The following is a 14,848-nucleotide window of genomic DNA, read 5'->3' on the forward strand; positions in this document are numbered from 1 at the left end:
CCCTCATTTCAAGCAGAACACGAGTTAAATAACAGAGCTTCCAGACCCTAGTGTAGTAAAGACAAGTAAAATCGAAATTTTGAACTATAAAAACGAAACGAAATTGGATCTGTGTTTTAACCAGATTGTGGTTTATACACATATAGCACGACGTTTCGACAAGTATTATCTTATCGTTAGCCTATTGATCATTTGTACTTGATAACGATAAGAGAATACTTGTCGAAACCTCATTCTATATGTGTTTAAAACAGTGATTGTTTTCCATATAAATTGTGTTGTGTTTTTTTTAATGTACTCAATCACTAAATGCCGCTCAAGGATTATATTTGTGATTAGTGTTGCCTGTTTCTATCGATTGGGAATTTCACATTTTAAAAAGTGGTTGTAAATAGTACCGGCAATTTTGTACAGACTACATTGGTCATAACAATCTTTTTGCTAATCCCAACCCTAACCCTAACCCTGGACCTAGCCCCAATACTTAACGTAACCCTAACCTACAATCTCGCCAACAGTTACCACACGCCATAACCTTATTTACATCTCGGCGACCTTGACGAAAATTGATCTGACTTTAACAAATAGATTTAGCCATTATGCCGTCGCCACTGCCCGTCCGGACTTCCGTTCATACTTGTGCACACTCTACAGGGCACATTTTTCAATGAAACTTGAAATGTGAGTATATATCTCAAATATCTTGAATAAGTTCGATTCTGGTACATACTGGACCGTAATTCCCAGGTTATGACCCCCGGCGGTACGAAAAATCGAGTTTATAGTTTGTTTACCCTCTAGATGTCACAATTTTTATCCGATTTTTATGAAACTTGAACTCTGTCGATTTTCCGTTTTCTCCGTCGATCTATTGCAAAATAGATTCAGACTGGGCGGAAATTTCAACCGCTTAGTTCTCGGTTCACAGTGGATCAATTTGAATAAAATTTTCAGCAAATTGCCTTTACATTATCTAGTTTTTAACTATTATAGTGAGAACTGCCAACTCGTTATCGAATCTCCCACAATGTATCTTTAATAGATTGTATCTCAAATCATGTGTTTTGATCCGCCCGAGTAATTCATTTTGGGATGGGTTATAACCTATGACGCATTTCTCTGTACAATCTAGATCGTGACCCCGTTACCGGTTAAATACATATGTGGGTATAAAATTTATGTCTATGTAAATATTTCCCAATAGAATGATGAACAGGTCATAAAATGGGAGCTGGATGTTTTATTTCACATTGCGTAAAGTCATTCGTGATACCGTGCACACTGATCAGGGGTGAATATTCGCTAGGCCGCTACAATCATTGATAAGGATGAAATCAATGCGACTTAATGAGTCTCAAATATTAACTTTTTTCCACCGACAAATTAAATTCTAAAACATTTTTTTGATGTATTAGAAAAATAAATAAAGACGTTTGACGTATTTGTAGGTAAAAATTATTTCCTATTTAGTGTAAATGGGAGTTAAAATGACTAAAAGGCAGCATTCTGCCCAAAGCAGTAACGTCTTATGTAAACAATGCACGCGCCATTCAGCCAATGATTGACGCCGCGTTCTGTGACGGCACGTGTTAAAGGCAGTCGTCTTTTACAGAGATATTAGAAGACTAGTAATTCTCTGTGAAACAGATTGGATACCGTGTTGAATGAAATTCGTAGCGGAAAAAAGCCAGAAACATGTCTGCTTGGATGATGCGTTCGCCGGAATTGTTTGAAATATGTTTACACGTTTTTGGGGCATTTATTCATTGGGTAAGGTGCTCACTTGCAATCCAGGAAATGGAGTTCGGTTTAACGTTCTGCTGCTCTGTACCAACCGGGATAATTAAGATCGGCATACGCCATACAGTGTACTATTCGGGAAACTATGCCCGGACACAACGCTTCCCCGCCTCCTGCGCCAAGGGAGACCACTCTGGAACAATCCGAGGATTTTTATCGGTTAACTATAAGAAAATAAGATTCGTTTAGAATGAATTATGCTATATTCACTTGGGTGGGTGGGGGAGGGACCGAATGGTTAGCGCGTGCACGTTGTATCATAAGGTCTGCCATTGAGTCAACTGGCGTGGGTTTCGATTCCCCGGTTGTACGTGACAGAGTAGGGTTGCCTGTCCAACCTCGTGGGTCCTCCCTTTTCATCCCACTGCTAAAGACCCCCACGCGGAATGACCTGGTTTGTGTCGAGTGGACGTTACCCCCCCCCCCAACGTCTCTCTCTCTCTCTCTCTCTCTATCTCTCCACATCTCCAATAGCCCGGTCGGAGTGGGACAGTAGGACGTTAAACACCATTTAATGACATCTCTCTCTCTCTCACCCTCTCTCTCTCTCCCCCTCTCTCTCTCTCCTATATATATTCACTTAATGTTATCTTAAAATGACTGGCGCTAAATAAAACAAAGCAAAGAACTTGACATGTTATTATGTGTCAATAATTGTTAATCATTGATATCTTTCCTCTATTGTTTACATAATGGCTAATACATTAAATATTTTAAATCCAATTATCAGATTGATTTTTCGGTAGGTTAAATGTTCAAAGGACATAAATTGTGTTATTACTAACACTTTGGGAAAGTGTTTGGATTGCCTATTGTCGCGATTCGAGCTCTAACTAACCCACCTGTGGCTTGCAGTCTTTGTTTCGATCCCAGGTGTAAGCATTATGTACCTTCGAACCGCGCCGGTTTACTCCGAGTATTCCGGTTTCTTCCCGCAAGGAGGGGGGGGAGAGGGCGGAATGGTTAAGCACCTGCGCGATATCATAACGCCTGTCATTGAGTCAACAGGCGTAGGGTGCCTGTCCAACATCGTGGGTTTTCTCCGGGTCCTCCGGTTTCCTCCCATTGCTAAAGACCCCTACGCGCAAGCGAATTATTGAAATAAAAAACAAATTAAACCATATGTTAGTTACGAAATGACCTAGTTTGTGTCGAGTGGACTTTAAACCCCAGGAGACGACACCTCAAACGACAGAATTGGCCAGCTGAATAAAGTATTCATAAAGTCAACCATGAGTTGAGTTACTATACAACGCAGTACCGGGATCGAACCATATTCCTAAAGGATCCAACAACGGGGTCGACACTTGAACCCCCATATTCCTGAAGCAATGGCCCGAGAAATCCCTCTCTGACCATTGCTGGATTGGCTTCTGATACGTGAGCTTTTGAGGGAATGTGTCTTTTCTTCCCGTTCAATCAAATCTATCCAAAGTACAGCAACCTGACAGACCTTCGTTTAATCTGGGGTCTTGCCTAAAACTTTGGACAGTGATTTAAGGTATTAAAATCGGTGAAAGTATTGTTCGTCTACAAACCAAACAGTATTATTTACATTATAGACGTTTGGTGGCCTCGTTTGTCACGCAATTAAAATTTCTGCAATATTCTGTTATGCACTGATTAAGTTGGCGTTATAAATTTCGTGAGTCATGACGTAACGTTATGTAAACATATTTGGTCCAATTTGGAGCCCTGTTTAAAGCCGAATGATATTAGTACGCAGTTAGTTATTGGTTGTTAATCGGACTTTTGACCAGTCATAATTTGGAACAGAAATTTGCTTCCATTACAGCAGTGTTAATGGGGTTAGAACTAGTCAAACACTGCTTGGAGTATGGGATCGAACCGGACATCTTTTGGTTAGTGAGCGAGTGCCTTAAACATTGTGCTACCACCAACGCCGGCTTAACCATGGGGCACAGGCCCCAGGGCCCCCCCACAAAAATCTCAGTTGCGTCCAGCCCCTTCCTCTAGAAATGCCATCATTTCATAGCACTCGCATTGATTGGTCAACAGAAATAACTCCAGAATGCGCTAATTTTGTGGCAGAATTTTATTTTTTTCAGGGGTAGGTACTTCTAAATGACTCCACACAAGTGCCTGAAATGCCAGGAAATCACGTTTCCGGCCTCCAATTTCTAAAACATTCCCGGGGGGAGACCCCCCCCCCCAGACCCCCTTGCGGGGCTTCACGACTTTGGCGCTCGCGGTGGCCGGAGCTCTGCGGTCGGTGATCAGGGGCTCCCCACATGTTCCAGGCCCCAGGGCCCCCACCATGGTTAATCCGGCGTTGGCCACCACTGGGACACAGTCGTGTATAGATCTGTGAAAAAGCACGTACATGTACATATAGGATAATTTGGAACCATTACTTCAGTTTAATTCCTTTTATTACAAAATAACAATGAAACTTATAATTGTTAACAAATGTATACAAGTTATTCACACGGAACAAAAATCAAAATATAACGATGATATTAAAAAATTTCAAATCACTTGATTTAACAATTGTAGAGTCTATAAAAATATAATTATATCCTGTCCAGGTTATACTCTAAGTAAGTCATGGTCTCCAGTCCATGGAAATAATTTTTGATTGTCTGTCGTTTCTTTTTCATACACCGGCGGATCGGAGGAGCTCAAATCAAATGATCAGCGGAAATTTCCACGAGTCACTTGTTAAATTTTTCCATAAGTCAATTATTGGTGTAACTTGTCCATTAAAACCAGTCCATTCTTAACGTCATGCGATTATAAGGGATTCTCGTTGTCTGTCACCAATGCAGAATCACAGTCATATAAGACTATAACAATTCGCCGTCTTTTAGTATTGTCAAATCAACCAAAAGGAATAACTTCGACCAGATCTCGACGGTTAAACCCAACACTGTGCAAAAGGTACACTCTTTACGTTGGAAACAAAATGTACAAACTTTACATTGGAAACAAAAGGTATAGTTTTACGTTGGAAAAAAAGGTACAATCTTTACGTTGGAAACAAAAGGTAGGCCCACAGACTACGTTCGAAAAAAAAAAGGAATGGAAATCAGACAAAATGAGGTATCAAATATATAAGTAAGGACTGTATACAATATGAACACAAACAGATTTTAAAGGGCTGATCCCTTTAGCCCTTTTACCATATTTTGTTAGTTGTTTTGAAACATATTAAGTACGTTAAGGCCAATGTCTCATTTTTTCACCGTAGTTTACGTGTCTAGACATTTATTAGGTTAAAGATGGCTAATTTCTGCCACGCCATTAGTTCTATTGTCATAATAAATATATTATTATGTCTTCTTTAAAATTAAGGTAAACAATGGAAGCTCTAATTATAATATTCATTCAGTACACAGAGAACTGTTTACTTTTCTCGAAATAAACTTAGTATATTCGACTGAAATCGTCGATGTAGAAATTAAAATGTCGGTCAACTAGCTCGTTGTCTGTTCTCAAGCGGAACAAATTGTAGACAGTCTGTTATAAAACTTTACAGTGTGGGCATCGTTAGATAGATATGTATATATATACGGTATATTTTTTTATTATGACAAATTAAAAATCTGGGGCCGATGCTTTCTCGTATGCTTTATTGTCTTGTGCCCCTTGTTGGGCCACTGATTCATATGATGGCGGTGGTGCAGCATACGCAGGTTGATGTGGGCCTGGATACCCAGCTTGTTGTTGTGGGTAATATGGTTGCTGCGGTGCTTGTTGTGGATAATAAGGCGCAGGGTAAGACACACCCGGCTGCATGGAGCTTGTTTGAACAGTACCTGTAAAGTAAATGATGCTAATCTTATAAAAATAAAAAAAGGGAGGAAACCGGAGGACCAGGAGAAAACCCACGAGGTTGAACAGGCGACCCTACTCCTTGTCACGTACAACCGGGGAATCGAAACCACGCCGGTTGACTCAATGCCAGATTTTATGATGCAGCGCGCACATGCTAAACATTCATTCATCCAACCCCCCAGAGGGAGATAACGGGGGGGGGGGGGGTAACGCCCACTCGACACAAACTAGGTCATTTCGGGACTAACAGTGGGAGGAAACCGGAGCACCCGGAGAAAACCCACGAGGTTGGACAGGCGACCCTACTCCTTGTCACGTACAAACGGGGAATCGAAACCACGCCAGTTCACTCAATGACAGACCTTATGATACAGCGCGCACGTGCTAACCATTCGGCCATCTTGAATAGTAACATGCAATATCCGAACATTAGTGGTTCGATATAAACAGAATAAGGTGAAAAAAGTTTCTCGGCCATCTTTCACCTGGCTAGTGAGCCAGTACCTTATCAGTGAGCCATCGTGCTCCCCTCCCCCTCCCACACGCTCACACTTCCGCACCCAACCCCTATTCCTATTCCCATCCCCACTCCTATTATGACCATTCTGATTAATAATTAATATATAGGTCGTATTTATACTTCAATATTTCTATTTGCTTTTCTTCACGTCTCCATGAAACGAAATGGGGTTTATCGTTCTACTTTCTAAACCTACAAGGCTAATGAAAACGAGCATAAGTCATGCAGTGCTCTATGGGGGAACATTTTGCCCGGACAGCGGCGCTACAACCTAAATGACGCTTAATTTGAAGTAGGTGTCACTCAAAACTAATAAAAAACAAATCGAAACGAATTATAGATCTGGATTCCAATCGAATTGCTTTTCTGGCAAACACCAGTGACGTATATAAAATATCAAAATGAACTTACTGCTAGCATATACCATAGGGTTAGGTCTGTTAGTTACGATTTGTCTATTACGTCTGCGTCTACAGCAACAACAAACAACTATAGCTACAACTATACCCGTAATAACTAATGACGTAATACTACTGGCAATTCGAACAACACTTGTATTGCTGAAAATAAACAGATTGTCCATATAGCTGTGTTCATTCAATTTAAGCAGGAGCGGATTGGGCCATCGGGCGATCGCCCGAAGGGCCGGTCGGACAAAAAATGAAAAAAATAATTTTGTCGAATTCGTCTAAAAAAAACTTTTTTCTGCTGAACATTATATGGGGGGCGGAGGTATTGGACCGGCCATGGAGCGATGATGATCATGTTGTATGTGGCCGGTGGCTTTAACGGGCCGCCACGCCATCACAAGAGTCTGGAATGGGCTGGTATAATAGACTTTCTGGGAAGGTGTTGCTGGGTATGGACCTAAATTCGGAATCTTGCAAATTTACTAATTATTTGGTCACCTGCACCCTGTTTGTGGGGATAAGCCAGAAACGTCTGCCAATGGTTCGTATATCCAAACAAAATTCAATTTTAAGGCCTCAGCAAAATTTGGTGATAGCTGGTCTGCTGGCTGAATTTGACAGAGATTATAATCAGATATGCCACCAAATCACATATTTGGGGTTCATTTTTCAAAATTTTCCCCGGGGAGAGCACCCGGACCCCCCGTCCGGGCTCCGCGGCCAGTAAAAGGGGCCGCTTCGACACGGGAGCCCGGGCCGGTTCCCGGCCCCAATGCGCCCCTGAATTTAAGTTTCGATTCTACCATGATCCAGCGTCCTAGGCGGACCGTCGGGATTTTTCAAGTCCGGATCTCAGCCAATGCATAAATACTTTGGCATGCACGTAAATGTTCCCTTGGGAGTGTGAATTCAAAAACACATTGTTCCAATGCCTGTAATTTTCCAGAAGAGAGTGTTGAGTATAATTCTTGACAAAGACTATGACATAGTTGATATCTGCTCTCGCTTTCTCCCCCTCCTCCTCTTGTACTTTATCTCGTACAATTTTATATAATCAATTCGCTTGTGTGTAGGGGCCTTTGACAGTGGGAGGAAACCGGAAGACTTAAAGAAGACCCACGAGATTAGGCAAGCGAACCAATCCTTTTCACGTACAAGCGTGGAATCGAAACCACCTCAATGACTCAATGACAGACCTTATCCTCTAAAGGACTAATATTTTACCCCCACTTTCAGAGTACTACTTGTTTCACGTTGATCGAACTTAAAGGAGCTAAATCGCTAATATTTCAATCGGGTTAAAACACAGATCCTATTTCGTTTCGTTTTTATAGTTCAAAATTTCGTTTTACTTGTCTTTTCTACACTTGGATCTGGAAGACTTGTTATTTAACACGTGTTCTGCTTGAAATGAGGGGTCAGCCAATCAAATGGTCTGTCGAATCGAGTGTTTGACCTCTTTTGCCCGGAACTGTGGGTAATCCACTAGTAACATCAATGCTGATTGGTTAATCAAATGTCTGACGTCATAGGTCAAAAGTCGGTCTTTTGACCCCTGACGTGACCTATCGCTATAACTTGTCAGATCTTCATGTAGTGTAGGCCATCGAAAGTATAAAAAAACGAAACGAAATATAGATCGGTATTTTAATCAGATTGGCTATAATTTTGGAATGAAATTGACCACAATGGGTCGCAACGCATTTAATAATGTAATCTGATTGTATATAAACTGATTTACATTCAATTGTTTCCGTTATGTCCAGCGAAATACGACCTGTGTCTCAACCCTATAGCAATTTCTAGCGTCTGGTTATTCCAGTCTATTGAGCAGACTCTCCAGTTGAATATGTCTAGCCTCGTTCTTTCTGGTCACCTGTTGCAAATGACGCTAAAACGCATTATGGTACACGATTCGTGTACCAATGGTAAAATGTTTATTTTGTCTTAAATATAGAATATCAGAAGCCTGTCTTTTCCTGGTAAGATCACAACACCAATGTTGATTTAAATTGACAAATAATTCGTATTTTCAACGTGTATGACTTTGGATGATATTGAGTTAGAGACTTAGCTACTTTAAATTAGCAGATCCTTGGGCCTTTTGTCGAAGAGTGTCGGGAATGAGTTGGGGGTTATTTTATAATTATGATTATTTGTTACTTACGCGGTGTAACTGCAGCACACGTTATTATAAGTACCACAACAACCATAGGCACAATATCTGTAGGAGGAAAATACGCCACTTCCATACCGACAGCTGTACGCATAGGTATCTGCAAAAAAACCATTAAACATAGGATTGAAAAACATAGCATACCAAGCATAACTTAGAACTACTTAGCGCTCGTTGAATGAAGTCCACGAGAATTTTTGAGAGAGAGGGAGAGAGAAGGGGTTTAACGTCCACTTTACAAACTAGTCAATTTGATTTTTTATTTGCTTCCTATTTCTTCTGAGGTCAGGTCAGGAATCAAACTGAGAACGCATGGAATGTATAGAAATCAACGACCTCGCTGGATGGCTACCTTTTACGTGTTAGAAACACAAAAACTACAAGATTATTCCATCTGATCAGAAGCTGTGCATCCAATATTCCACCCCTTCTGTAAAAGATGGTCTATTTTTTCTATCCCTGTGTCCTAATTCGAAAAATTGTTGTTCGAGAAAGTTCATCCTTAATTTCCGGCGTATTTTCCCCTCGTCGGTGGTGCAGGACAGCAGGGACTGACAAGGACAGCTGTCTAGTCGTTCGGAAGGTACGAAAAACGGAGAACCTGTATAAACACTATCTCGTAAGTAGATTTCATTGAAATCGTCACGCAAGTCCAATATTTTAACTAGTATAAATAATCTACGATTGGCACGTTGCCAGTACCATTCGCTAACATCAAAGGATGACATCACATCTGTATTTTAAGATTTACAATCAATCGTTTATAACTTTATTGTAATTTCTAATCAGTTATGTTCGGTAAAATACACGACATTATACGTGAAGAATCCAAATTGAATGACAGTCGTTTGCACATGCGTATTATATTGCACGTTTCCATTTATATTTTTACTTGACCTCGATGAATTGATTAATATTTTATTATATTTTAAATTATATCTTTAATTATTTAGACACTCCTAGCATAGTTACTCATTCTATCAAAGTTTATGACAATTGTGCATATTGTATGTATGTTCTATGGGTCTCTGAACTTGAAATAAACAAACTTGTTAAAACTTTAATTACATGTTTAGTCCATTCTACACATTTTTTGGACAATTAAATTATATGTCTACATAATATATAATTACACGTATATTTATGCGAGCATATTTTGTGATTTGGGGGTTTTCCCATCATGTATCTTGTATGTATGCTTTGTTTTCTCTGATTTCGAATATGTACCCGTATGTAATTTTTGTACTTTTAATTTTCACATTTGTAAAGTGTATTCTCACCCGATCTAATATTATAATTACCGCCCAGAAGGAGGGAAAAAATACGAAATTAATCGGCCCATTAGGAGGTAAACGACAACCCATTTATACCGTTCGGTAAATTTATAATCACCTCCGTCGGGACATAAATGCAAACACGGGGTTTTTGATATAGAGAAGAATCAGTAAACAAGACCCTAACCCTAACCCCTTTAAATCCAGGGAGATTCGAGATACCTCCACAAAGAGCAAAAACAAATAAAAATATTTTACCCTCAAAAGGCGTTTGGATGCAATGAACTTGCATAAAAAAAAAAGTATTCAGCCCTCAAAGGGCGTTTCGATGTATTCTGATCTGTGTATATTTATCAATGTATTTATTACTCGATGTCAAATAATCTATTTTTGTATCTGTGGACATTGATGTATAAAGTATATGATACATATCCTTAATGGACGTGATATGCAAAAATAAAAGTTATTATGACTGTCAGTTGTAAATCTTTTATTGAGTCATAATAAAGAGACAGTTTTATATCAGATGATACAGCTTGTTATCCTATCCCATATTTATTATATTCAATAAAATATTGTTAAAACACAGAGAGAGAGAGAGAGAGAAAGAGAGAGAGAGAGAGAGAGAAAGAGAGAGAGAGAGCAGGATCATTTCAGGACTTATAAATGGTTCAATTTTAATTCAATAATTCACCTGCGCGCAGGGATCTTCAATAGTGGGAGGAAATCAGGGCACCCGGAGAAAACCCCCAAGGCTGGACAGGTGGCCCACACAAGCAGGGAATCGATACCACCGATTTATGATCTAAAGCGCTCTCGTTATACTATTCGCCACCCATCTTTCTCCATATATTCGTTTTAGTTGGACCAAATTGGTTACTCAATAACCAATTGCGATATAGGCTGCACTTTTTTTGTCTACAGCGCCTACCAAAATTCATATTTTTTTTAAACAAATGGTGAGGGGGTTGGGGTGGCGGCGGGGAAAGCAATGTAAATTGTTTAAAGGTTCAGTGAACGACCCCCAATTCGCCCAAAAATAAAACTGGTTGTATTTTGGGATGACCATTTAGATAAAGCAAGTGTTCAGTTGAATTAGCGGGGGGGGGGGGGTGTCAAATGGTTAGCGCGTGTGCGTTGTATCATAAGGTCTATTGAGTGAACTGGCGTGGTATCGATTCTCTGGTTGTACGTGACAAGGAGTAGGGTCGCCTGAACAACCTCGTGGGTTTCCCCGGGTCCTCCGGTTTCCCCTCACTGCTAAAGACCCCTACGCGCAAGCGAATTATTGAAATAGAGTTGAACCATATGTTAGTCCCGAAATGACCTGATTAATTCCCATCCCCCCCCCCCTCTCTCTCTCCACTGTAAGCCAAATATCAAAACTAAAACTTCTACATAATCTTCCAATCCCCTCCTTACAAATCAACCGTAGTCTAGATTGTGTTGTCTCATGGTAATAACCCCACCCACCAGCTCTACCTGATGAAATTATGTGTTCCACTGTCGACATTCAGTAAGCCAAATAACAAAACTTCCACATACCCCCACCCTGCCTCCACCACCACCATCAGTCGTGGTCTAGAGTTTGTCGCAAAGCAAATCGAAATCTTTACCCCATACAATGGCCGCCAATAAAGCCCGGTTGGCGATGACGTGCCATTAAAGACACCTTCTTTCCTTCTACCCGATGAAACAGTTTATGGTGAACAACATACTTAACCAAGAAGGTATATTAATAATTATTTATCATGTCCCTACCTTGATATATATATAATAGGAAAAAACGTATTCACCTTAAAACTATTCCTAAAATAAAAAATAAATTACCTTGAATATATGACACCAACAGCAGCGATATTCCTATTAAATATGTAATAAAGTCCATCTTCAATTTTTGTGAGCTTCAAATGAATAAGGTATAGATCTTTTTCCTCGAAAAACAAAAATGGCTACCCTATATATTGCCCAATACGAGCACTCCGCGGTTCAATGGTTTTATATACCTGACAAGGATAAACGATATTCTATAAATAGATTCATTGATAGATGTACAATATACGTCATGCGACAAGACACTTAACACCCGGATATAAACAGTATGTTTTTTCGTTGAAAGATGACTTGACAATATTCAAACTTTACGTTTTATAATACGTGAGTCATAGTAGTCTTATATAATTAAAGATAGAATGTAATTTGACGTCCTACTTTTCCGCACCGACTGGGCTACTAAAGACAGACATATGCCATACATTGTGCTATGTGTACACGGGACCTTTGTTTTTCGTCCCAACTGAACGACTAGACACTGTTCCTAGTTCCTACACCACTGACATGGGAACTCTCTCAGCCAACACAGGGAGCAATCCTCAATTATTGTCTCCTGTCTTAAAAATACCCAAGCCTCGGTTTCCAACTCATCGTCACATCCTAAACTTGAAAATGTGTTTAGTTGTTCGGATGGCATGTAAAGTTTAACGTCCACTCGACACAAAGTAGGTCATTTCGGGACTAACAATTTTATTTCAATAATTCGCTTGCGCGTAAGGGTCTTTAGCAGTGGATTGAAACAGGAGGACCCAGAGAAAACCCACGAGATAGGACAGGTCATCCTACTCCTTGTCACGTACAACTGAGGAATCGAAACCACGCCAGTTGAGTCAATGGCAGACCTTATGATTCAACGTGGACGCGCTAACCATTCGGCCATCCAACCCCCCACAAACTGACATACATTCGTTGACGAACGGTTAAGCGCCCCCCCCCCATTCCATCATTGTTCTTATTTTTATGCTTAAAGATACATTAGTACTTTGATAAAGTACTGACCATTCTTGGTATAACAGTTCAAAAAAAGATGATAAGAAAAAAAGAAAATACTGAAAATTTCAGTCAATCTCTGGTAGTGACGTCAGTGACTAACGGTAAATGTTAGCTTGGTCAGCTATTTAATGATTTAGATGGATGACTGTTTAAATAAAAGCTGTATCTAGGCCGTCCGAGGGTCTACAGAATACATTTTGGGCTTGTTAGGTCTATTTAATAAATTGAAGCCTATAGAAAGGTTTGCAATAGGCATATTTAGCTCTTAAAGATACATTATGTAAGATTTTGGTAAGGAGTTGGCCATTCTTGCTATAATGGCTCAAAAATAGATAATGCAAAATGAAAATATTGAAAATTCATTCAAATAACTCTATTCTGAACCAAGTTATCAGTGTTTGTAGTTTTGACATTGTGGTAACTAGGGCACTAGTATATATTCGAGACTTAGCTTCGCTTTCTCATTTTTAAATTAAATATTTAAATGGCGAACCGTTCTAATCTAGTTAAAATCTCGAGTATCCGATGGCATCGGGAGTTGATTATGGTCTTGTTTTGTTAATTAATGTCTAATTAATAATTTAGAGAACACTTAAGGTCTAAAGAAAGACCCGCAATAGGCAGATTTAGCTCTTGCATAATGTATGTTTATGATTAATACAATGACATCATTATTAATGTGACGTCATAATGTATGTTTAACTAATGTATCTTTAAATAAGGGGGGGGGGCGAATGGTTAGCACGTGCGCGCTGTATCATAAGGCCTGTCATTGAGTCAACTGGTGTGGTTTCGAATCCCCGGTTGTACGTGACAAGAATTAGGGTGACCTGTCCAACCTCGTGGGTTTTCTCCGGGTCCTCCGGTTTCCTCCCAATGCTAAAGACCCCTACGCGCAAGCGAATTATTGAAATAAAATTAAACCATATGTTAGTCCCGAAATGACCTCGTTTGTGTCGAGTGAACGTTAAACCCATCTCTCTCTCTCTCTCTCTCTCTCTCTCTCTCTCTCTCTCGCTCTCTCTCTCTCTTTAAATAAAACAATCTGGCTAAATTTGCAAAAATATATTAAGATTCTTTTGCAACATTGAGTTCGCAAGGTTTAATAATCAATCTGATCACTGAGCAAAGCAAAAAAATATTAAATTTTGTTTTGTTTTTTTTTAAAAAAAATATTGTATTTTTTAATAACTTGTGTGTAAATTTCAGTCAGAGGATGTAGCCAAAGCTGTTCGTGACGCATATATTCTGTCATTGTAGATAACTAGTTTACGCGAAATAGTTAAGGAAGAAAAATTACTTATTTATATTGGCAACGGTTCGAAGAGTATTCTCTCAACGTTTTCAAACAAGAATAGGACCAAATGTGTAGGGTAATTATTTGAGATGTAGATATAGTCATTTTGTAAATGTATAATTTTGATTTTTGCTTTCAGACAGAAGATGAGTCAATGGTTATTAGACTGTTTAAATTTCATAATCAGAACGCCAGCTCTATTCGAACTATAATCAGGAGCGGATCTAGGAATTTTGAAAGGGGGGGGGGCTCAAAATGAGGGCACTGACCGCGGAGACAGGGCACGTCGCTGAGAGGGGGTGGGGGTGGTCCCCCAAGGATATTATCCGTCATTTCCTTGCATCTGTAGCCATTCCAAGAGCTATTTGGCTGATATTTCCGTCTGAGTAAACGTTCGGAAATCGTTGAAAAAGATCCTTAAAATCGAGCAAAAAAGCCAGTTGAACATGCGACTCGAAAATTGTCAAGGCGAGCGAGGCATTATGATGGGAAAAAAGACGAATCTATTCCCTAGCCACTTCTCTATTTAAGCCTTGTAACTTGTACTGTGTACTGTCCACACATGAAACAATGCTACATCAAGTTGCACTCATGCGCGTCGGTGATGGACATGTGTGTATACGCCGCCGATTCCACAAGATGCTATCATTGATGCCTGTCTATAGTCACTCTATAGGATTAGGGCACCGTCAGCTAATCAACAAGAATTCGTTTGAAAGTGGAAGCATTAATTAGACCAGACTGGTG

At 39.8% G+C, this 14,848-nt stretch overlaps 1 long non-coding RNA gene across 1 annotated transcript; it reads right to left on the bottom strand.

The window, feature by feature from the left end:
- Positions 1 to 4,175: 4,175 nt before the first annotated feature.
- LOC126827105 (uncharacterized) lies at positions 4,176 to 11,967 on the bottom strand. Its single transcript, XR_007682569.2, has 4 exons — positions 11,809 to 11,967; positions 8,696 to 8,804; positions 6,530 to 6,678; positions 4,176 to 5,579 (listed from the first exon to the last, which is right to left on the bottom strand). It is a non-coding gene; the product is annotated as an uncharacterized LOC126827105 (long non-coding RNA).
- Positions 11,968 to 14,848: the final 2,881 nt, after the last annotated feature.

Source organism: Patella vulgata, chromosome 7, assembly GCF_932274485.2.
Source record: "Patella vulgata chromosome 7, xgPatVulg1.2, whole genome shotgun sequence".
NCBI classification, from domain to species: Eukaryota; Metazoa; Mollusca; class Gastropoda; family Patellidae; genus Patella; species Patella vulgata.